Genomic DNA, 22,573 nt, shown 5'->3' on the forward strand with positions numbered 1-22,573 from the left:
CTTTCGGGTATCGTTTTTCTTTCAGGCAACATTAGTAATGGAATTTCTATTACAGCCCACGCACCCCACCACCAACTGACACCTCTAGAAATATGAGGACAAAGCACAAGAATTCATCTCTCTCCGGGCTCCGTCTCCCCCAGCTCTGCATTCCCACAGAGCCAGATGGGAGAGAGAAAGTACTGTTGTGACAATCTGTGCAAAGAGCACGCAGGCTGGAGTGGTCACAAAAGAGAACAGCGCTGCCCTGAGACTGTTTGCAGTTGGGAAGTTTTTTAAAGACTGGGGCTCTGAACTCCCAAGGGCAGTGCCCTACTGGGTCATGACTTGTTTGCGACAAAGCCTGAGAAGGCACTGACTGCAGACACTTTCCTAAACGCTCTTTGATGGCAGGCTGGTCCTCAGGCTGCTGCTAACACATGAGGTCTTCTCTGCGGTAGCTCCATTCATCCTGAATCACGCCTCCGTCTGCTCTTGAGGGGTGAAGACAGACCGCGGGAAGCCAGGCCTCTATACCTCTGCCCTTTTGCCTGAGGAGGCTGGAAGCTTCCAAGAGCCCGTGGGACACTGGGAAACTCTAGGCTGAAACCTCCTGCCTACAGCATCTGCCTCACCACAGCAGACACGAAAGGCTGAGGCAGCTTGACTGGGGTGTGGGGGTGGGGGAAGGTTTGTCGGTTGCTATGAATTTGATGCCCACATTTCTGCCTTCAGGGGCTTGCTAGCTTTGAACTCAGAGTGGTTCCAGCTTTCAGCCTGGATGCCGGTGTGGTCCTGCAGGCTGGATGCTCAGGCGGCTGAATGGGTGGCCTCACTGTTTCTTGATGACCTTAAGTCTGAGGGGTGCTCTGACTTCAACTAGGGGAAAGCCCTCCAAGGCTGGCTGTTCTACTTGTAAGGGTACTTTCATCCCATTCCACACCTCTGCAGCCCCTGTCCATCTCCAAAAGGCCTTGATCCAGGGCCTAGAGTAGGGCCTACCTCTCTCAGCCTCTTTATAAGAGAAACAAGATCTTACAAACAGACCCCCAGTGCTCCAAACCTAACAATATTAGAGGTATGCCTACAGGGACACTGCTTCAATCTCCTCATTTTTATGGAGGCCTAATTAGGCGGAGACTTGCCGGAGATCACCAGTCTGCATGGGGCTGTGTGGAGCCAGGCCTATTGGGCTGTGCTGTCCACTCCCCAGTCCCTGGGCTGCGGGCAAGGGGGGATGTCATGGGCCTCCCTGGGCAGAAGGCTCCTGAGGGCAGAGGTGGTGTCCCTGGTGGGCAGCAGAGCAGGGCACAGGGCGTGCTGGCTGCAGGAGGGAATTGAGGATGATGCCGGGAACCTTAGGATGAAGAGAGAGTTTCACTGGGCCGTGAGAGGAATGGCCAGTGGTCAGTCTTGTTCTGAGGCACCCTGCTGTTTAGAGCCGAGCTGCACTCGGGCTCACGTGGCCTTTCCTGCCTGACATGGCTCACCCGGAGCTGGCGCTCCTCCAGACAGGCTGTGGGGAGCCCCTCCTCCATGAGCTGTCCTTTCACCTTGGTGGCTGGGTGGGCAGCTGGCCAGGGGCCCTGGTCCTCCCTCTGTGAGCACTCTAGGCGCCCCATCCCAGAGAAACCGAGGCCAAGGCAGCCGAGGTCAGGGCTGCCTCCTCTGCAGTGCCCTGATGACTCACCCGGCAGCCTGACAGGCAGAGAGAGGAACAAGGGAGCCTGAGAAGCTAACCCAGCAGCTGGCTGCTGAACCTGTGAAGGGCACGGGGAAAACAGGCTGCCCCTCGCCTCCCGGGGGCGCGAAATCACGGCCCGGGAGTTGCACAGCTTCTCCTGTGTCTGCCTTTCCGGTGCCACATGACCATGACTCAGACTCTCATCGACTGTCTCCAAGTTCAAGAGGCTATTCTCAGGACACCGGCCGGACAGCAGCGCTCGACATATATACACGCTCGCTTCCTCACTCCCTCCCCACTTCCACGTGGGTTCTGATCGACAAAAAGTGGGGTTCTGCACTAAGCCTGGGACTGCTGGTTGGGTGGGCCTGCCCAGCTCTGGGCTTTGGGCCCCGGCTTGCTGCCCCAGCCTGGAGCCCTGCAGCTCTGCCCCTTCTCTCGCTCCTGCAGCTCGCGGGAAGTGAGGACTAAGTGGGAGCCTGCTGTGTTTCTGCCTTTGAAGGCAAGTCAAAATCCTGATCCATTACTCAGCTGGACGCTCTCCACAGCTCCACTCAGGCCTCAGATGCACTCTTCCCTCCGCTCCACGTGTCAGAGCCGAGGATGTGAGCAGCGGCAACAGCCACACCCGCTCAGCTCACTCACAAGGCCATGAACACACAAGGGGAAGGGAAAGGGGCAGAATTAAGTCAGTATTCTTGTAGGGCCTGATCCACGTACACGGCCTGTCCTCTCTTCTGTGGGGCTTCCATGACCCCCTGGAGCGGCCTGGGGGTAGGCATGATGGGGAGAGCACCAGGTCAACCCCTGGGCAGGTGTGTGTGACACTCCTGCGGTGGACAAGGCTCCTGGGCTCCAGCTCAGTTCCCTCTCCAGCTTAGTAAAGATCTGTCCAAGCTGAGGAGTTCTCCATGTGGGTTCAAGGATGGCTTCAGGGAGGTCTGGGAACCCTAGGAACTTTATTGGTGTTTCTCCAGGGAAGAGGTCCATAGGTTTCATCACATTTCCCAAGGGTCTGACATTCCTCAGAAGGTTGTTCTAGTCTCCCCAGAAGACCAAGGCCAAGGCTAAACGGCTGATTCTGGCTCAATTCTTCTATGCCAAGTAAGAGCTCACTAAGGCAGTGCTATCCTACCTAAGTTACAATAACTAGATGGGCTCTCAAACGTACTTGCCCTAGGTCTACTGAGTCAGTCACTGGGCATTAGGCCCAGAATCTGTACTTCTGACAAGTTCTCTGGATGACTCTAATGCCCAGTGGCCAGGGACTGCCATCCGACCCCTGCTCTATACTATCAGGCTGCACTGTCAATACGGCAGCCACCGGCCACATGGCTATTTACATTTATTTTACTTTTCTATTTCTCTTTTACTTTGTATTGCAGGCTTTCCTGGTGGCTCAGATGGTAAAGAATCTGCCTGCAATGTAGGAGACCTGGGTTTGATCCCTGGATGGGAAAGATCCCCTGGAGAAGGGAATGGCAACCCACTCCAGTATTCTTGCCTAGAGAATCCCGTGGACAGAGGAGCATGGAGGGGGCTCTTTGTATTGGAGTATAGCTGATTACCAATGTTGTGATAGTTTCACATAGACAGCAAAGGGACTCAGCCATGCATATACATGTATCCATTCTCCCCCAAACTCCTTTCCCATTCCGGCTGTCACATAGCATTGAGCAGAGTTCCCTGTGCTGTATGGTAGGTGACATTCAAATCAATTCATTTAAAATAAAATTTAAAAATCAGTTCTTCAGTTATCCTAGCTACCATATAGTAGCGTTCACACAGAACACCTCTATCACTGTAGAAAGTGCTATTAGACAGCTCCTGCCTGAGACTATTTCAGCAATGCTTTCTCTGACAGCATACTTTCTCTTCCTAGGATTCTGGGATGGGGATAGGGTTTAGATGAAATGATTGCTTGATTAAACTGGGAGGCACAGAGTAATGTTTAAAATTTTGATCTTCAGTGGTGATGACCTTTCTAAAATGTATCATATTTCAGTTCCCTGTTTTAGTAAGGACAGTAAAAACAGCAGATTGGGGACCAGAAGATACGAGTTCTAGCTGTGGAGGCTTTTTATTAAAAAGCAACAGGACCATTTTTATTAAAAGAAATCATACCTCAACCTTCACAATATAAAAGACCTGGAAACGTGCAACTGACACATAACTCAAATTAGAGAAAGCTGCTCTGCTGAAGGTGGGCAAGGGCCCCACACACTCAGCTTGCCTCCGTCCACAAGGACCTCTCCAACATCCTAGGTCTTCAAGGAAAAGAGTTTGAAAACTACTGACCTAGGAAATCATTTGAGGTTCCTTCTAGTTCCCTAAATGCCACTGACTTGTCAGGGTTTTTGAAGGCTAGAGGACTTCGATTCAGAATGATAGTTAGTATTTCCTAAGCACCATCATTACTAGTGTCAATTTCAGAATGAAAACTCAGGCTTAGAGAAGTTCAGTAGCCTGCCAAAACAGTCACACGGTGACAAACTGCAGAGGTGCAGCTGCACTCACGGTGCTGCCTCTCCAGTTAGCTTGCCTGGCCAGGAGACGATGCTGAATCAAAGTTCATTCCCTTACCCGTGACCAAGCTCATGAGCACCATCACTGAGACAATGGGACTTCTCTGTTTCAGCATCATACAGCCAGCCCATCAAGCCTCACCTAAGGCATTCAACACTTTAAGCCTTGGTTTGCTGTATATCAGACAGAAATATAGGGCCATGTACAAAATGTCCAGAGGGGCCAGAGCAGACCAGGGCAAATCCCTCTCATGATATTTCATCTGGAAGCAAAAACGTGTCCTTCTCTGAATGCCCAGAGGAGACAAATAGCAGAAGTAGAATGACTCAACTTCCTTAATAAGATATTAGTTGAAAACCAATCTCTCTCTGCTGCTTCCTCTTTTAAGCCTTCAGCTTGCCTGCCTACTAGGCCACACTGGGCCGGCCTCTGCCTATCAGGAACAAGGGGTGTGCAGGAAGGGGAACCAAGGGCAAGCGCTGGGCAGATGAGCTGGCCAGGCAAAACAGCCATCTGGCCAGGCGGACCCAGAGATCCCCATGCATCCCCCAGGCCCCCTTCCTGCCCTGCCGACCCTCTCCAAGCCCCTGCCCTCAGACACTGTTTCAGTCGCGATGGTCCTTTCACTTGCCTGAGCAGCAATGGGTAAGCTTTGGTTTTTTCCTCTGCTCACTTTGCTCTTCTGTAAAGAGCGTCTCCTTCCTTTATTACTGCTATCTGTCCAGATCTCACCTGTCTTTTATAACCTGTCTCCTCAATGAAGCCTTTGCTAGCATGCTCCTGCATTCGCACAACAGATAATCAATGAGAGCCTCCTAAGTGCCAAGGGTTGTAACAGTCACCACCATTCATTAAAGTCTCTGTGTTGGGCATGTGTTAGGTGCTTTATCCATGTTATTGATGAACAACCACCCTGCAGGGTTGATGATATTTTTCATAGGAAACTAAGGCTCCGAGAGGTAAGTTACCTGCAGAAACACATGAGGCCCAATTTATACAACTAGAGCATCAACATGTTTTTAAAGCTAAAACTAGGACACTCCGGGCCCTTCCCTGGGAACCTAAGCATCCTCATTTCCTTTCCAGGATAAAAACTTGTTGGCAAAGGCACCTGGAACTCTAGGAATTGAGCAATATTACTACCCATGTCCATATCACTACTCCTGTTTTACCCGCAGGGTCTGCTCACTGTTGGTAATAATTTCTTAGCCTGTGTAGGCAGGAAGCACAAGAACTAAAAATGAGGGATCTCATCACTAAGGGCTGGCTCAGCAGTAAACTGGTCAAACTTCTGGTGGAGTTACACCAGTTCCTGGGAATGTTACCATTTTTAACTAAGTTTTAACAGGTCATTTCATTTTCTTAAAATGATTAAAAAAAACACAAACAACCCACACAATACATGCACAAAAGAACAAGCGTTCTAGGAAAGACAGTACCACCTTCACTGAAAGAAGCACTGAAGGATGTGCTTTTGGAAGCAGAAAAGTAAATCAGAGTAGAATGGGATGCAAGAAACAATGGTAGGCACAGAAATTGATATGATGTTGGTCAATTTAATCAACAATTGAATGTTTAAAAAAAAATCAGTTTAAACCACTTTAAAACATTAAGTTTTAGGGAATTTCCTGGTGGCCCAGAAGTTAGGACCCAGTGCTTTCACTGTCACAGCCCAGGTTCAATCCCTGGTCAAAGAACCAAGGTCCTACAAGCTGCAAGGCAAAAAAAAAAAAAAAATTTTTTTTAAAACACATAAACGTCTCTCTAGTTCTGTTTACTTCAACACAAAACATTAAGTTTTAGATAATACAGATAAGAAAGAAGGGTGGGGTGCGTTGTCCAGTGGGTAGAGTGATATGAGCTTTGCTAGTTTGTGAAAGTTACATATGAATATTTTACATTTCATCAGAAAAAAACTATAAGTATGTATGTTAAAATTTAAGAGTAACTAACTGTAAGAATAGTAATACAAGTCAGTTTCCAAAGCAAAAGTGTAAAGAAGGAAAAATAGAAAACTTGATCACTCTAACAAAAGGCAGGGAAAGAAGGAAAAAAGAAGCAAAGAAAAAGGACAGTAAGTATAAAATGAGAACACAAGTTATGGTGGCAAAAATAAGCCAAAGCATCAATACGTCATTACTCACAATACACACAAATAGATGAAGACTGCTTCACATTAAAAGTCAGACAATCAGGATTTTAAAAGATCCAGCTAGATGCTAACTAAAAGAGACAAAACAAAATTATACAGAAAGATTTCGAACAAAGGATGAAAAGAGATATGCCAGGCCAATACTCACTAAAACATGTATTATTAATAGCAGACAAAATACTTAAAACAGAAAGATATAACAATCACTTATATGCCCACAAGAAAGCACCTCTAAATCCAGAAGCAGGTTGAAGCTTTCTGGATGAGGAAGGTCTTGCCTTTAGAGTGTCCTGTCACATTGCAGAGAATTGCAGGATCTTCTAACACAGCGTTCTTTGAACATGTACTGGTCTGCTGGGTGTAGAGCCAGTGCTGAGTGCAGGGTGTATGCTGAGGAAGAAGACACAGCCCCTTGAAGAGCTTACAGTCTCCTGGGGAGACAAGTAGCTCCTTACAATACAGCGATGCGATGACGGGGACGGACACACCGAGATGCAGTGGGAACACATGGACAGACAGCTAGCCCCGCCTGTTGGAGATCAGGAAAGGCTTCCTAAAGCAGGGGACACCCGGAGTGGGTCTCAAGGGTTGAGCAAGAAGTTCTCAAGAAAAAGGAGTGGGTGTTCCAAGCAGGAGACGGGGGGTTTGATCCCTGGGTCAGGAAGATCCCGTGGAGAAGGAAATGGCAACCCACTCCAGTATTCTTGCTTTGGAAATCCCGTGGACAGAGGAGTCTGGCGGGCTACAGTCCATGGGGTCACAAAGAGATAGACATGTCTGAGTGACTAAACATTCCAAATAGAGGGGGCGGCAAAAGTTAAGGAACAAAATGAGTCTCTGTAGGAATTAACAGCTTGAGGTTGCTGGTGAGCAAAGCTTGTCAGGAGCTGCAGAGATGAGGCTGCAGATGGAGTTCAGGTACCAGACCATGGGACTGTGCTTGATCCTGATCCACCCCCAGGGGTGAAACTCTCAGCAGAGCAAGAGGAGTCTAATTCAGGGGCAGGGTTCCAGGTGGAGGAGCTTAAGGGGTAGGGGCAGATGGTGGAGACTGGGCGTTGAATGAAAACCCTGCCACTGGGACAGAACCCGCTCCCTCACCTGCCCAGCCAGGGCCGATAAAGTCACAAGTTACAGGCCTCTGTAGGGCTGGCGAATTTCCCTTTGGCAGAGAGATGAAGTGGGCACTAGGATCTAGAAATAAGACATTGCAGGAAGGAATGAAACTCAGCTGCAGGAATCTCAAAACCTGCCTCCTCGCCAGCTTGCGGCCTGCTTCCCAGGAGAGCAATTTCTGCCTAAGCATTTCCCATTAAAGAGGAAATGAAATGTGAATGTACATTAATCATTAAAATCTTACAGGTCAGTTATAAAAAATAAATCTGCTATGCCCGCAAAACTTAGTCTCGCTGCCAATTCCATAGGTCACACTGCCGGGTAGATGAAATGTGTGGAATAATATTTATGCCCATCCCCAGTTCCCACCACATGTCAATGTTAACTAGCCCCACGTGTGCTGAAACACTGCTGTCTCCAGCCCTTTCCAGTGTTTAAGGCACGAAATCACCGCACACCTCTTCTATTAGCACAGGCCTTACCCACTTTCAGCTTCTCCTTGACCCCTCCCATCCCACACCGAGGCCAAGCTAATCTCAACTCATCATGTCCTTAAGATAACCTCAAGCTGTAAGACATCTGTCGGCTGTGCACGGCTTACGGCCCGGTCCCAACTCTGTGGTCCATAATCTCTCACCACTGTTTCCCTAAACACAGGGTTTGGCTTTGGTCAGTCTGAGCTCTCCAGACCCTGCTGGCTACTCAGATCTACAGTCTCCGTGTGCGCCTCATCCTTGTGTGGGCCACCCTGCCCATCCTGCTTATCCTTCCCAGGCGAAGCTCAGGCCTCCCACCTCCAGGAAGTCCCTTCTGTTGGCACCCGGCCTCCTTGTTCTTCTCACCCTTATTCCCTTGACTCATCACATGAAGTAATGTAGATAAAAGAACTCTAAATATGATAAATCATCATACACCAAGGGAAGATAGCCATTTGTGCACACAACTCCAGAACTGCAATCTAGGAGGTATGGAGCATGTATGGAGAAATACAGGAAAAGATATACAAAGATGCTCAGTATATCTTTATAACAGTAAAACACTCGGATAACAATGTCTAATTACATGAGAGGATAATATTAAATAAGTCATGGCACAGCCATTAAAAACGTTTACAAATAATATTTGCCTATATGGAAAAATGCTTATGGCATACAATGTTAACAGAAAAAGGATACAGAATCATAAACTCTTGAAAGTCCCTTGGACAGCAAGGAAATCAAACCAGTCAATCCTAAAGGAAATCAACCCTGAATATTCATTGGAAGGACTGATGCTGAAGCTGAAGTTCCAATACTTTGGCCACCTGACTCAAAGAGCCGACTTACTGGAAAAGACCCTGATATTGGGAAAGATTGAAGGCAGAAAGAGAAGGGGAAGACAGAGGATGAGATGGTTGGATGGCATCACCGATTCAATGGACATGAGTTTGAGCAAACTCTGGGAGATGGTGAAGGACAGGGAAGCCTGGTGTGCTACAGTCCATGGGGTCACAAAGAGTTGGACACAACTGAGCAACTCAACCACAACATGATCCCACCTAGCATGTGTCTGTCGGAGAAGGCAATGGCACCCCACTCCAGTACTCTTGCCTGGAAAATCCCATGGATGGAGGAGCCTGGTAGGCTGCAGTCTGTGGGGTCTCCAACAGTCGGATACAACTGAGCGACTTCACTTTCATGCATTGGAGAAGGAAATGGCAACCCACGCCAGTGTTCTTGCCTGGAGAATCCCAGGGACGGGGGAGCCTGGTGGGCTGCTGTCTATGGGGTCACACAGAGTCGGACACGACTGAGGCAACTTAGCAGCAGCAGCAGCATGTGTCTGTATGTTTTATCAACATTTATAAAAATGTAGACACTTAGCACAGATATGCAGCAATGGTTCTCCCTTGGTGGTGTTTTAATATTCTTTATACTTTTCTAACATTTTCACTTTTTTTTTTTTTCTTCGCAGTGAGCAGGTACTACTTTTCCTAGTCTTCATTTTTCTTTTTTGGTCATGCCATGCTGCTTGTGGGATCTCAGTTTTCTGACCAGGGATAGAACCTGGACCCTTGGTAGCAAAAGTGCAGAGCCCTAACCACTAGACTGCCAGGGAATTCCCTCAGTCTTCATTTTTTTAACAGAGGTTTCCAAGTGGCAAAAATAAAATATAGAAAAGATATACAATGAGAAATATAAGTCCCTCCCACCCTTCTCCCATTCTTCTGAGGGGATCCCATTACCTATTTCTTACATGTCCCTCTAGAGATGCTCTCTCTGGGATATTACTTTTATGGTGAAACCAAGCTATAACTAAAAGAGGGTCTCTTGATATGGAATGAGGCATCGGGTCCACATTTGTAACCCCCACCTACACACACACACACACACACAGAGGAAACCTTGCCAGAACCCCTGGGGCTGGTCAGTGAGTTCTGGCCACAGGGCTGCGAACACAGAAGCTGGAGATGGGTAAGCTCGTCCCTCCTGGTTTTGGTTTCCATTTCACCCCCCTTCTTGTTCTCCCCCGGGGACTGTGAGTTTCATTTGCAGTGACTCAAGAAGCAGGAGGGTGCTCACAGATGGTTCTGCCAGCCGTCCCCAGCTCTGGCGGCCAGTGCTTCCCCGCTTTTAATTTATAACCATCCAGTGACAAGTTTAACGCAGTGGCGAAGATGCCAGATGTAAGGCATGCTCGTGGGCACGTGTGGCCCCATAAAGAATGGGAAACAAATGGTACAAATAAACGTATTTCCAAAACAGAAATAAGAGTCACAGATGTAAAAAACAAACTTATGATTACCAGTGGGGAAAAGGATAAATTGGAGGTTTGAGACTGACATATTCATACCACTATAAATAAGTGAATAATTAATAAGGACCTGCTGTATAGCACAGAGGACTACTCAGTACTCTGTAATGATCTATACGAGAAAAAAATCGGGAAAAAATAGTGGATATGCATGTAAAAAAAGAGCATGATTCACTTTGCTGTACAGTAGAAACCAACACAACATTGTAAATGAACTATACCCCAATAAAAATTAAAAAAAAAAGAGTGGGAAACAGCAGAACTGGACCTGAGAGAAAAACACTGGCCCCTCTTTGGCTGCTTATGTCTGCTGGCAAGGCCTCGGCTCTGAATGGACTCAACAATGACCTGCCTGTGCATGATGGACCAGGACCCAGGATTCCTCAGCAGCTACAGCTGAAATCAGTTCTCCTGTGGACATCTTTGGGTGTTTTCAACAACCTGCTGTTGTATGTCTGCAGAGAATTACATGCTGGTTGTCAATTATAATAAAAATAATAATGGCAGCTAAGACTGCTTGCTATGTACTGGGTATATTAGGTAATTTTGCTATGTGTTCACGTGTATTACTCTTTGAATCCTCACAATAACTCTATCATTCCCCTTGTACAGAGGGATAAACTGAGGCTCAGCAGATCAAGTGATCTGCCCAAGGTCACACTGCAAGGAAGTGGCAGAAGCAGGATTTGCACATGGGACTTCCATGTCAAAGTCCATATTCTAATCATGACACTGTATCCACTTTCAAATGATCCAAGTTTTAAAAACTGGGACCCAAATGGAGAAGCTGCCACAAGCCAAACGTTTATTAGTGAGAAACCCAGGGACTGACCCAGGAGGAAGCATCTCAATTAGGAAGCATAGCACAGCCAGCCTATGTTCTGGAAAAAGCAACTTTAAAACGGCAGTGGGGAACAAAGACTCCAAGCCTGTGGCAGGCCTGTGTTCCTTAGCCCACCCGTGCTTACCTCAGCTGGGCCCGTCCCAGGGGCCAATTCTACGACAAAATTCAAATTCATCGTTCATTTTATAAAGCCTGGCTCCGGGTTTCCTGAGCCTAGCTTACCATTTGCTTGTTTTTGTTTTTAATAGCAAAGCCTTGAGCATCAGTTATTAAATTCATAAATGTGGTTATTACTTGCTCCCCAGTTCCCTGATATAGGGTATTGTATAAACCTTAAACACATTACAAGGACATTTTCAATTCAACTTTCAAATCTTTTGCATGAGGAGAGTCAATAGCATATAGAAAGATGCCACTGGAAGCATCACTGATCCAGAGACAATTATGGGACTGGTAAGCAGGAGCATGGAGGGTGTAATTGAGAAAAACCCTGACCACATGGGTACTTTGTTTTATCCAATATGCAGGAAGCAATTTTTAATGTATGCTATGTCAAAAAATTTTCATAAAGTCACTGAAATCTGCAGGTTGGGGTATCTGATGTAACGGAGTGCTCTGACGAAGTGGTAGCTGCAGTGTGTACCACTCCATCGCGACCAGTTTCTGATGACAGGGCCATAAACTGCCTTCCACGCCAAAATCAAACCAGACACAACCGGCTTTCTTTGATGAGTCAAAACACACTTCTGGATCTTGCCAAGCCTTAAGGTCATCACCGTGAGCAAGGTCTGCTTGTGAAAAACTTGTTATTTAACTTTTCAGATTGAGTTCTGAGCAAGGAGCAGTTCCCTGGGCTGTGGTCAATTTCCACTGCAACACAACCCCTCCCCACCTCTGTTGGTTGGTAACTCTGCTTTTCACAGGTAGGACTGGCTTCAGGCAGGGTCTACCTGTTCGGCTGGGGAGTTGAAAAGCGATGGGCTCAGCCTCTTTGTCAGGGAAGAGGCTTCAACTTCATTGTAGTTATTGGTGACTGGTTCTGAAATTGAGGAACTAGTTTGAGGAACTTCAGAATAAACAAGAAACCCAAACAACTTGGCTTTCCACAGAAGGCTTCCAACGCATGGGGCTATATGAAAGGAAGGACAAGGTCCCTTTGGCAGTGGCACCAGACTATGGCCCTGAACCCTGACCATGGCCTCGTTTCAGATGCTGTCCTACACATCCTTTGACAGACTGGCCTGGATGGACATGTCCCTTGAGGACATGTCTCTTTCTAACACGGGGTCACATTCTTTGTCCTCCCCCAGGACAGAGGAAAGGGCTTGGGACCCACACTAAGACAGGGAATATTCCCAGCGGGTCCCAGATCAATTCCTTGGTAAAGGAGGGGGCACCAAGAGCCAGCCTGTGGCAGCTTAGCCTCTCTCAGGCCAGCACGACCCAGAAAGAGGAGTGTCGATTCTAGTTTTGCACTGCCATGCACAACAGCCAGCCAGCGGCTACCACGCTCCAGGTGCTGTGCTGGCCAGAGCAGATGCGAGGGTGACCAAGGCAGAAACGGTCTCGAGTTCTCACTGCTGTAGCCCAGTCACTGAGACCCACTGTCACGGGTCGGGCCTCAGACCATCCGCCTGCGCCTCTGTCTGAGTGGCCCCAAGCATACAGGATTGGCAAGCGCGGCCACTGCCCTCTCCGCCCCAGCCTGGAAGGCTAGGATAAGTCAGCTGTGTCTTTAACGGCCTGCTATTCACTGACTTCCCTGGTGGCTCAGACGGTTAAGTGTCTGCCTACAATGCAGGAGACCCAGGTTCGATCCCTGGGTCAGGAAGATCCTCTGGAGAAGGAAATGGCAACCCACTCCAGTACTCTTGCCTAGAAAATCCCATGGACGGAGGAGTGTGGTAGGCTACAGTCCATGGGGTCACAAAGAGTTGGACATGACCGAGTGACTTCACTTTTCACCTTTCACTTACTCGCTGTCTGCTTTGGCTCTGAGCTATGTTCCAGCACATTTCTACTGATAGAGCCTATACCTCCACCATTGCGCTCCCTTCCCCTGGAGTGCTGAAGTTTCCAGACTGCTCTCAAACTCCTATTCCAAGAGATGAGAGCAATACTGTGGGTGTTCCTGCCCAGACACGCTGGATAGGAAGGCGGGGCTCCTCCCCATGGGAGCTGGGGAAGGGGAGCCACCATCCGAGGGGACTTACTCAGCCCCCTCCAGCTCCCATAGCCATGGTTCATAACTTGGCACCTGTAATATGTCTGCCTTTATGTCCATCTTCCTGCCACCATGGCAAGTTTGTTGAGGGGCAGCACCTCAACAAAAGAAGGCTGAGTGCTAAAGAATTGATAGTCTTGAACTGTGGTGCTGGAGAAGACTCTAAGAGTCCCTCGGACAGCAAGCAGATCAAACCAGTCAATCTACTCCGAATACTCATTGGAAGGACTGATGCTGAAGTTGAAGCTCCAATACTTTGGTCACCTGAAGGGAAGAGCCAATTCACTGAAAAAGACCCTGACATTGGGAAAGACTGAAGGCAGAAGCAGAAGAGGGTAACAGAGAATGAGATGGTTGGATGGCATCGCTGAGTCAATGTACACGAACTTGGGCAAACTCTGGTAGATGGTGAGGGACAGGGAGGCCTTTCATGCTGCAGTCCATGGGGTTGCAAGGAGTTGGACGTGACTTGGTGACTGAACACACACACAATGTATCTGCCTCTATGTCCATCTTTCTGCCACCGCAGCAACCTTGTCGAGGGACAGCATCTCAGCTGTCCTTGTTTTCAGATGCTAGCCCCTAGCAGAGCCAGTGCATTTAATCCCCCTGGTGAGCTCTGATTGGGATAAAGGATGCCGGATGTACTCCTGCAGGACAGACAGGTGCCATAGGCTCTGAGACCCCAGGCGGTGCAGTCGCCTGGTGAGCTGGAGGGAAGAAGTCCGCTCCATGCACACAGCATGGTAGCTGTATTCTGCCTGCACCCCAGCAAGGAGGAGTCCTGCAAGCCAGCTACTGAGCCACCTTGTCATCCTTTCTCCTAAATGCTGGAGAAGGAAATGGCAATCTACTCCAGCATTCTTGCCTGGGAAACTCCAAGGTCAGAGGAGCCTGGCAGGCTACAGTCCAAGGGGTCACAAGAGTCAGACGCAACTGAGAATGTACACGCACTCCTACATGCTCGTCGAGAGAAACACATGATTTCCAATTCCTGAGACGATGACCCTTCTCAACTGGTTGGCATGCATCTGGGCTCAGATTTGCATACATGTGTTAGATGGGAGGTAACATGCAAATCTCTGCCTTTCACATTCATCTTTTTTTTTTTTCTTCTTTTGGCCACATGACAGGGAGTACAGGATTTTAGTTCCTTGACCAGGTATTGAACCTGTGCCCTCTGCAGTAGAAGCATGGAATCTTAACCACTGAACCACCAGGGAAGTCCCTTGTATTCGTCTTTGTAAATCTATTCCTGCCTCTCAAAGCATCTCCCAATTGGGACTGCTGAGCACGGGCTCAAGTTATCTGTTAGGTTAGGTTAGTTATCATCCAACCTAACTTTCTGGGCCAGAGAAGTCCATTTCTAATCTTAATTGGTAAGAGCATCCTCATTTGAGGTTGGCAAAGCCTCCCTTTGTCCCAAGCCTCCCAGCTCTCCCTAGTAGTAACAGGACTAATTCTGGTTGGTAAAAGGAAATGTCAAAGACAGCAGAGCATGGTGGTGGATCTCAGACAGGACAATTCTTTAGACTTAGAGGGGACATTATTCAGATGTGACATCAAGCTTTGCCCACAAAGGAGAGCCTCTTCACTGAGAGGAGCTGGATGGATCCGGAGGGAATGATGTCCAACTACTCCAGGTCTTTGGGCCACTTGTATGCCATGGGCCACATGACAGGAAAAAGATACAGAAGAGCTTCTTGGCACACAGTGGATTTGCAGCCTCACAATCAATCATTCATAGCTACTGAAGGCCCACCTCTGGGTAAGATACTGCCTGGTGAGGTAGGTCAGTGCCCTACAGGTGGAGACAACCTTTGAGACTTCCAGGTAACCCTGCCCAGAATTGTATTTTCTTATCAACCTTCACCTCCTGTGGTTACACGAACCTCATGGTACAAGAGAGTGTCAAATAAATAGCTTTCTGTTTACTTTTTCTTAGACTCAGGGTGGCTATTGCTCTGGCTCCACCCTCCCCAGGCTGGCAGATCTAGAAGAAAGACCAAGTGTGATGGGGTTGGGTGGGGACATGAAGGAGTAACCCCTGCTCTGGGAGTATCTCCTTCGCTCAGTGGCAACACAGCAAGGCACAAAGAGCCTGGACTTTAGCTCAGATCCTGCAATTAACTAGCTGTGTGGCCCTGGGCAACTCACTTAACTTCCTGAGTTCACCATTTTCTCTTTTGTTAAACAGAGAAGTGTGTAAACGGTTATGATCGCTTCCAGGCTGTAACTCAAAACAGTTTCTTTTTAAAAAATAATTTTTTTATGATTTTATTTATTTGTTTGGCTGTGCCAGGTCTTTGCTGCGGCATGGGCCTTTCTCTAGTTTCGGTGAACAGGGCTACTCTCTGGTTGCGATGCTCGAGCGTCTCGCTGCAGCGGCTTCTCCTGCTACGGAGCACGGGCTCTTGGGTGCGCAGGCTTCAGCAATCGTGGCCCCTGGGCTCTAGAGCGCAGGCCCAATAGTTGTGGCACACAGGCTTAGTTGCCATATGGGATCTTTCCAAATCAGGGATTGAACCCATGTCTCCTGCATTGGCAGGTGGATTCTTTACCACGGAGCCACTAGGGAAGCCCAGCAGCTCTTTCTTGACAGAGAGGTTCAGGCCTAAGGTCACTTAGCCACGCCCACCCAAAGTGACTGCTGGCTAGTCTAGATGGAAGAGGTGTGGGCAGGGGGCTGGAGAGGAGCCTGCGATGGATAAATGAAACAAGGTAACACTAGCTCTTCCCCTGTGGTTTCAATAAAGTCAAGCCCACCTGGACACTGAGAGGTCTCTGACCTTCAGCAATAAGTTCAACACCAACTGTATTGGTCCAAGACAGAGAGTCTGAAACAAACCCTGTGCCTTGAAGGATACCTGGTCATGGCTTTAGTGCTAAGAGGGTCGGCAGAAAGTCCGGCAACCAGAAACTGTGTGGAAGAGATGGCTCAGGAGTCTCCTTTGCAGCATCTTTCTGAATCCAAACACTGGTGTGGCAGGCTCAGAATTCGCAAGTTTCCTGAAAGCCAAGGTCCAATCCAGCCTTTCTGATCCCTGGAGCTCTTCAGAGCCTCCAACTCAGGTGGTAAAAAGGAAAGCAGGTAGAAAAGGGTTCCCCGAAAGGCCTTTCACACCAAAGTTGTGGTTTGTATCTTTCTGCTTTTTGCCAAGGGGTTTCCCAGCTCCCTGGAGCCAAAGCTCTCCTCTGGCTTCTTTGTTGACTATCATTGGAAATGGGCCATTTTCCACCCTCAAGGTGGTTGGGCTCAAGAGCGTGGTGACACTGCTGATCTGGGCTCTCTGCCGGGTCCACATGACCCCCTGCTGGAGGAGCCATTTTTCTGTTGTTTGACAAGCCCTGGGAGCCCCTAGCTGGCTTCCTTATCCCCCCTGCCTCCAAAGCCCCTGGACTGAAATGAACATGAGCTTTGGCAGACAGCTTCTCCACAAGGTCTGCTCAAGACTTCCTGTGACTGAGCTGGGGAATAAATCGCATGTCACCTACACCCCTGCAAGTGTGACTCACCTTCCAGAGAAAGTGCTCTGCTCACCTAAGCAAAGCTGCCTGGAAAATGACTAAGGCACCTATCAAATGCAGTCTGTGGGGCCAACCAGTTGCCGACCTGGGCTCAGACACACTCTGCCTCTCACCTCCAGTCTGAAGTCAAGTGTGGAGTTGCCACTCCGGGCCTGCTGGTTTCATTTTCATCTGAACTGTTAGCTCCACACGAGGCTTGACATCCGGTGATCTATTTTTTCTAAAAACTAGGTTCACTTTAGAAATGACTCTCTGGCCATGAAGACAGCTTCCCCAAGAGAAAACAAGATGTTATTTAAAGGGGACGTCAGCCTGGTGGGAGCTTGCATTTTTGTTTTCTATTAAGAGAGGGGGGAGAAAAATAATTTAAAATGTAATGTGAAACTGTTTTTTTTGCTTTTTTTTCCCTTGGGTGATTTAAAGGGAAATCTGAGAGTTGCTGACTGTGGATCAAGGGCCCCCAGACCAGTGAAAAGATGACAAAGGGCAGGGTGCCACACGGTGGTGGGAACCTTGCCCCACAGGACCCAGGCTTCCCTTTTACTCTCCCAGAGAGGAACAAGTGTTTGTTGACTTATATTCTACACAGTATTTTCCTTTTTTCCCCTCCACAGTTAAGGCTGGCACCCACTTCACTGCATGAGGGACACAGGAGGGCCCCAGAAAGGCACAGCTGTACCTTCCTCTGGGTGGTGGCCGAGGGTGCCCCAGGTTTAGGCTTGCCAGCTCTAAGCAGGCAGAGCTGGAGCCTTGTTAGGTTCCTTTGGAGGGTGATGAGGGCAGAATTTAGTGTAAGACAGGGAGAACATGACAGCTAAAACCTCCAGACAGAAGACATGTCCCACTCGTGGTTCTGCTGAGAAAATGACAGGCCCTGTCAGGCAGCCTGACCCTTCCTGACATCATCTTACAGAAAACAGGTCTAGTCAAAGTGGTAATTGCCAACTACCAGTACTGCGATTACCACTACAACCACCAGCCACATTTACAGCCATTGTGTCTTCTGGCTTATTCCGTGCTGAGCTCAGCACTTTATATATATTCTCTCATTTTCTACTCAAAACAACACCACGAAATGTTTACAGATGGGGCACCGGACGCTTAGAGAAGTGAACTGATTTGCCTGGTGTCACACAGGCAGACGGTGGCAGACCTGGACCCGACCTGGCTCTCTCTCTGACCCGGCAGCCTAACCCCCCACACAGGGCACAAAGATGCCGTGGACTGGCTCTCCTGTTCTGGGCGAGTTGCTTGACCCCTTTGCTTTACTTTCTGCATCTGTAAAATAGGGATAAGCAGGCTTGACCAGAGGATGTGCTCTTTATCTTTCAGACTTTTAGTAATAATTATTATGGGTAACAAGTATCGACTCTTAATTACTTGATAACACTTCTGATAACACTTCTTGATAATCCTTGTGAACGTAAATAGAAAAATAAAGCAGCTACCCTGGTTTAGTTATATTCAAAATGGACATGTTTTGGAAACAAAAAAATTCCCAACTTATCCTTTTATACGTAAGTTAGTAGAAAAAGCATTGAACTAGATGTCAAGAAATGTGGGTTTAGATTCTGGACATGACACTGATTCCCTGAGTAATCTCATCCACTTGATCTCTCCTTACTAGGCTTCATGTTCCTGATCTTGGTCCCTGCCTTCCTTTGTTGGAATACTGTGAGAAAACACAGAGAATGGCCATGAGGTATCATTATTCTCAATGTCATATAATCTCAAGGGATTCATACCAGTAGGATAAGAGATTAAAACATACAAAATAGCAAGAAGAGAAGGGGATCTTTTTACTGAAATACAGTTGATTTATAATGTTGTGTTAATTTTTAGTATATAGCAAAGTGATACAGTTTTATATATACATATATGTATTTTTTCCCATTATCATTTATTATAGGATATTAAATATAGCCCCCTGTGCTGTACAGTAGGACCTTGTTGTTTATCCAATCTGTATGTAAGAGTCTGTAACTGATGGTCCCAAATTCCCAATCTACATGTCCACCCCCACCTCTGCCTTGGCCACCACGAGAAGGGGAGCCTTTAAACTAGAATACAGTGAAGGGCACACAGGGCACTGAGGAAAAGTGAGTCTTCTCTGCACGGTCCCTCAGGTAGTTAAGACAAGGCTAGAACTGAAGACCCCAAAGCCAACAGATGTTCAGTGCCTCGCTCAGCTCGACTGAAATGCTCTACTACTCCATCTGCCCTATGTTTGGCCTTCCATTTCTAATCGACTGCTTTCAACATTTCAGTCAGCACCACCCGGCAAATGCAGAGCGTTCACACGTGCATCAATTTAAAAGCTCACCTACCCCTTGAAGGTGCTCAACTCCTACTACTTGCCCTGCCCAGGGATCTCAGTGTGTGGAGGCCAGGGGGAGCAGGCTTATCCTTAAAGCTTCCCAAATCCACTGACAGGGAACTGTTCCCCCCTCCACCACCACTTTCACACTGGTGTCTTCCAAAGTGCCCATAAGGCTCAGATGTTTCCAGTTTAACTGAAATACTAAAATGGGGCAAACAGGAAGCATCAGATACAACTGCGGTAGTGACTTATTAATCATGAAAGCAGAATTTTAGTTGCATTTTAACCTTTTGCCAGGAAAAAAAAAAAAAACAGTTCTCAGATGATGGAAGCCATTGATAGAAAGAGGCTCTCTATGTGTGTATCAAGCTAACTTACACTTTTAATTCAGGGCCGAACTTGGTTTAAGATTTCTTAACTACCCTCCCAGAAAGACCATCTGTTAGGTCAACCAACATGAATCTCTCAGCTCTTCATCAAGGGAGGCAGGCCGGTTAGGAAAGCTCATGTGCTGTCCCTTGAGACAGGAAAAAAAATAGGAAGCTAAAGTGACGTCGCAGGCCAAAGTGATCGGACACCCTTAAGAGGGTGCCAACAACGAGGAGAACAGCCCTGGGTCAGTCTTTACCCATCTCCCATCTCTGCAGATCTCACACCAGACCCTGGCCAGGAAGAACCGTTACCACGCACCAAACAAAAACCACAACAGTTGCCTGGAGTTGGACAACCAATCAGGGCAAGCCCGCTTCTCAACATTCAGTGATACACAAACACTCCAAGCAGATCACAATGGAGTCAGTGTTCAATAGGAGAAACAAAATGAGGAACCAAACCTCCGTCTGTGGAGGCGAAATGGCCAACCAGACATTTTTGTTTAATAGATGAGGGTTCATTTGGCAGGGTCTCTGTCTGTGGTACCGCTTGCTCCCACAAACTCTAACAGACAGCACCAGGGGCGAAAAACCCCCTTTCAGAACTACTCCTTATAACCTGAAAACAGTCAGAAGGGGACTGAAGCTTGGTGGCTTACTGCTGTCTGGTCTCACAAAAGAGCTGGAACACATACCTGGGTATAGATTTCTAAAATTAAAGTCAGAGATGAGTACTTTTATTTTGAGGCCTTCTGAGAAGTTCACTGCCACACCCTTCAAAATAAAAGAGGATGTCCTCCAGGCATCTGAAAATCTCAGAGGTCTGGCATCACTGCACCAAAGGAACGGACTTTGACATCACTTAAAAAACACCAAGAGTAAATCCAAACACTTTGTAAGTGAGACAAGCACCTGTTCTCTCATGTTAAGAGCATAAATACCACACCAAATATTTCTCCCCATGTCCTGCATCCAAGTTCCATAACGTGGTTCTGCTTTAGGGAAAGGAGCTGGGGAAAGATTCCAGTGGCCCAGATTAAAGTCGTCACCCTGAGTCTCAGCTGTGAGGCATTGGGCAAGAGCCATTTACCCGCCTCCAGTCCCTGCCAAACACACACCTGCTTCAGGTGCCTCACCTCTAAAACAGGACAATATTATTTATCTTATCACACACAAATCTGAAGGAAAAGGGTTACAGGTATGAAGACACTAAGTAAAAAAAAAAAAATCACTAATGTTAAGATACTATCTCTTTCTAATCTTTCAGAAAGACTATGTTTCTAGTCAAGGGGTTTTCAACATTTATTCCTGGAATAAACTTCAGAAGGCTATTTTGTATCAGATCCCACCTCTCACCATATAACTTCACTTGCTTTTTGAGTTCATCATCAAGGGACAGGGTTCATTGTCCTCCAGTTAAAACAATTTATATCACAGATTTCTGTCTCTTTTCTCTACTCATTCCCTAGTCCACCCTTTAGGACTGAGAGCCACATCCTAACTTCAGTTAGGAAACAAACTGCTTTTCCTGAAGTTACCCGGCACAGAGGAGGTTCCTGGGCAAATGGGGCTCTTTACACGGGGCCTCCTTCTGCCTGGTGCCTCTGGCTGCAGGCTGCCAGGACCATGATGGACTTCCAAGATGGGATATTTTATCTGAGCCGACAGAGGAAGTCCTGAGTGGAGTGGAAAGAATTATCGAGGAGTCAGGGAGAGAAAGGATGCTGCGACCAGCCAGCACTGCCCCGCTGGGTGCTAATCGGAGGCTCCATCTCTTCTCCCAGGCTCGGGGTGTGACCCCGAGAACTTCCCAGGAAAGACCTGAGGGTTTCACTGCCTGGACAGGTGGGAGGACGCAGGGACCCGGCGCGCTGGGGCGTTCGGCACCTTAAGCCCAGTGCCGAGGTAAGCCCTCCTTCTGGAGAACATCCAGGGAACCGAGCAGGACGGGCAGGCCTGGGCGGTGGAGCAGCCTGGCGCGGGGAAACGGGGGTGTCCGGGAAAGGGAAGGAAGGGGCCCTTGCGCGCGCTCCGGGGGAGCGTGTGGCCTGCGGGTGTGCAGGGTGAGGCCGGCGTGCGACCGTGGCCCTGGCGGCGTGAGGGAGGGCGCACCGGCGGCCAGCTGCCACAGCCGAGGACCGGCGCGAGTGGGTCCCCGGGCCGCGCCGCCGACCCCACCATTCCGATGCGGCGGGCCAGGCCGCAGCCCGGCCCCGGGTTGAGGAGTGACCCGTCCTCTCTGCCCCTCGCCCCGGGACTCGCTCTAGTCACCTACCGGCCGAGCGCCGATCTCCCCCACCAGCGAGTGTCGCGCTCGCCTCGCCCTCGATCTCCCGCCGCCTGTCGCGGACCGCTGCTCTCTGGGCCCACGGTCGCCCCGCCCCACCCCGGACCCCGCCCCTTCACCGCCTTCCCGGCCGCCCCCGGGGCCACGCCTCCACCCGCGGCAGCAAATTTGCCTCGCTTCGCGCCTCCTTGCTTTGGCAGCGCCTAGCTTCTGGCCCCGCCCACTCCCCAATCTTCCAATGAGACGGCGCGTTCAGCCAGTTCCTTCCTACCGCCCCAAGCAACGATTGGTTAACGAGGCCCTGTTTCCAGAAATGGGCACTATTTCCGGACAGTGTTTATAGCAGAGATGGCTGGGCCGACGGATTGACAGAAGGCGGAGGCGGTCGGGGTGTTGGTGGAACCACACATGCGCGCTCGGCTTCTGGCAGTCTTACTGGTTGCGTTCCTCTGGAGGTTACGGGAAGGAAGGGCCAGTGTGCGCATGCATGGGCACTCCCCAGCCTAAGACCTGGTTACCTAGGAGACCGCGAAGCGCCGTCTCCCCAGGTTTTGGTTGTGTTTCTTCTTTGCTCCAAGCCTTGGCGGCTGAGGCAGGTGTGTTGGCAGTTGGGGGGAGAGGGGCGGGGCGGGGCGGGGCTGTGTATTTAGAAACATTTTATTAAGCACTTACTGTGAACCTGGCGCTGTAGCGTCTCTGAGGCTTAAATAGTGCCTGCCTTCGAGAAGCTTGCGGAGTTAAAGGCTTAT

At 48.7% G+C, this 22,573-nt stretch overlaps 1 protein-coding gene across 1 annotated transcript in view; it reads right to left on the reverse strand.

Annotated features, from left to right (window-relative positions):
• Positions 1–21,941, reverse strand: part of MAP3K14 (mitogen-activated protein kinase kinase kinase 14) — a 43,098-nt gene extending 21,157 nt beyond the window's left edge. The window contains exon 1 of the mRNA XM_069543677.1: positions 21,813–21,941. The gene's annotated coding sequence lies outside the window, so the exon portion shown is untranslated. The remainder of the gene's footprint in view (positions 1–21,812) is intronic.
• Positions 21,942–22,573: the final 632 nt, after the last annotated feature.

Source organism: Ovis canadensis, chromosome 11 (assembly GCF_042477335.2).
Source record: "Ovis canadensis isolate MfBH-ARS-UI-01 breed Bighorn chromosome 11, ARS-UI_OviCan_v2, whole genome shotgun sequence".
NCBI lineage: Eukaryota > Metazoa > Chordata > Mammalia > Artiodactyla > Bovidae > Ovis > Ovis canadensis.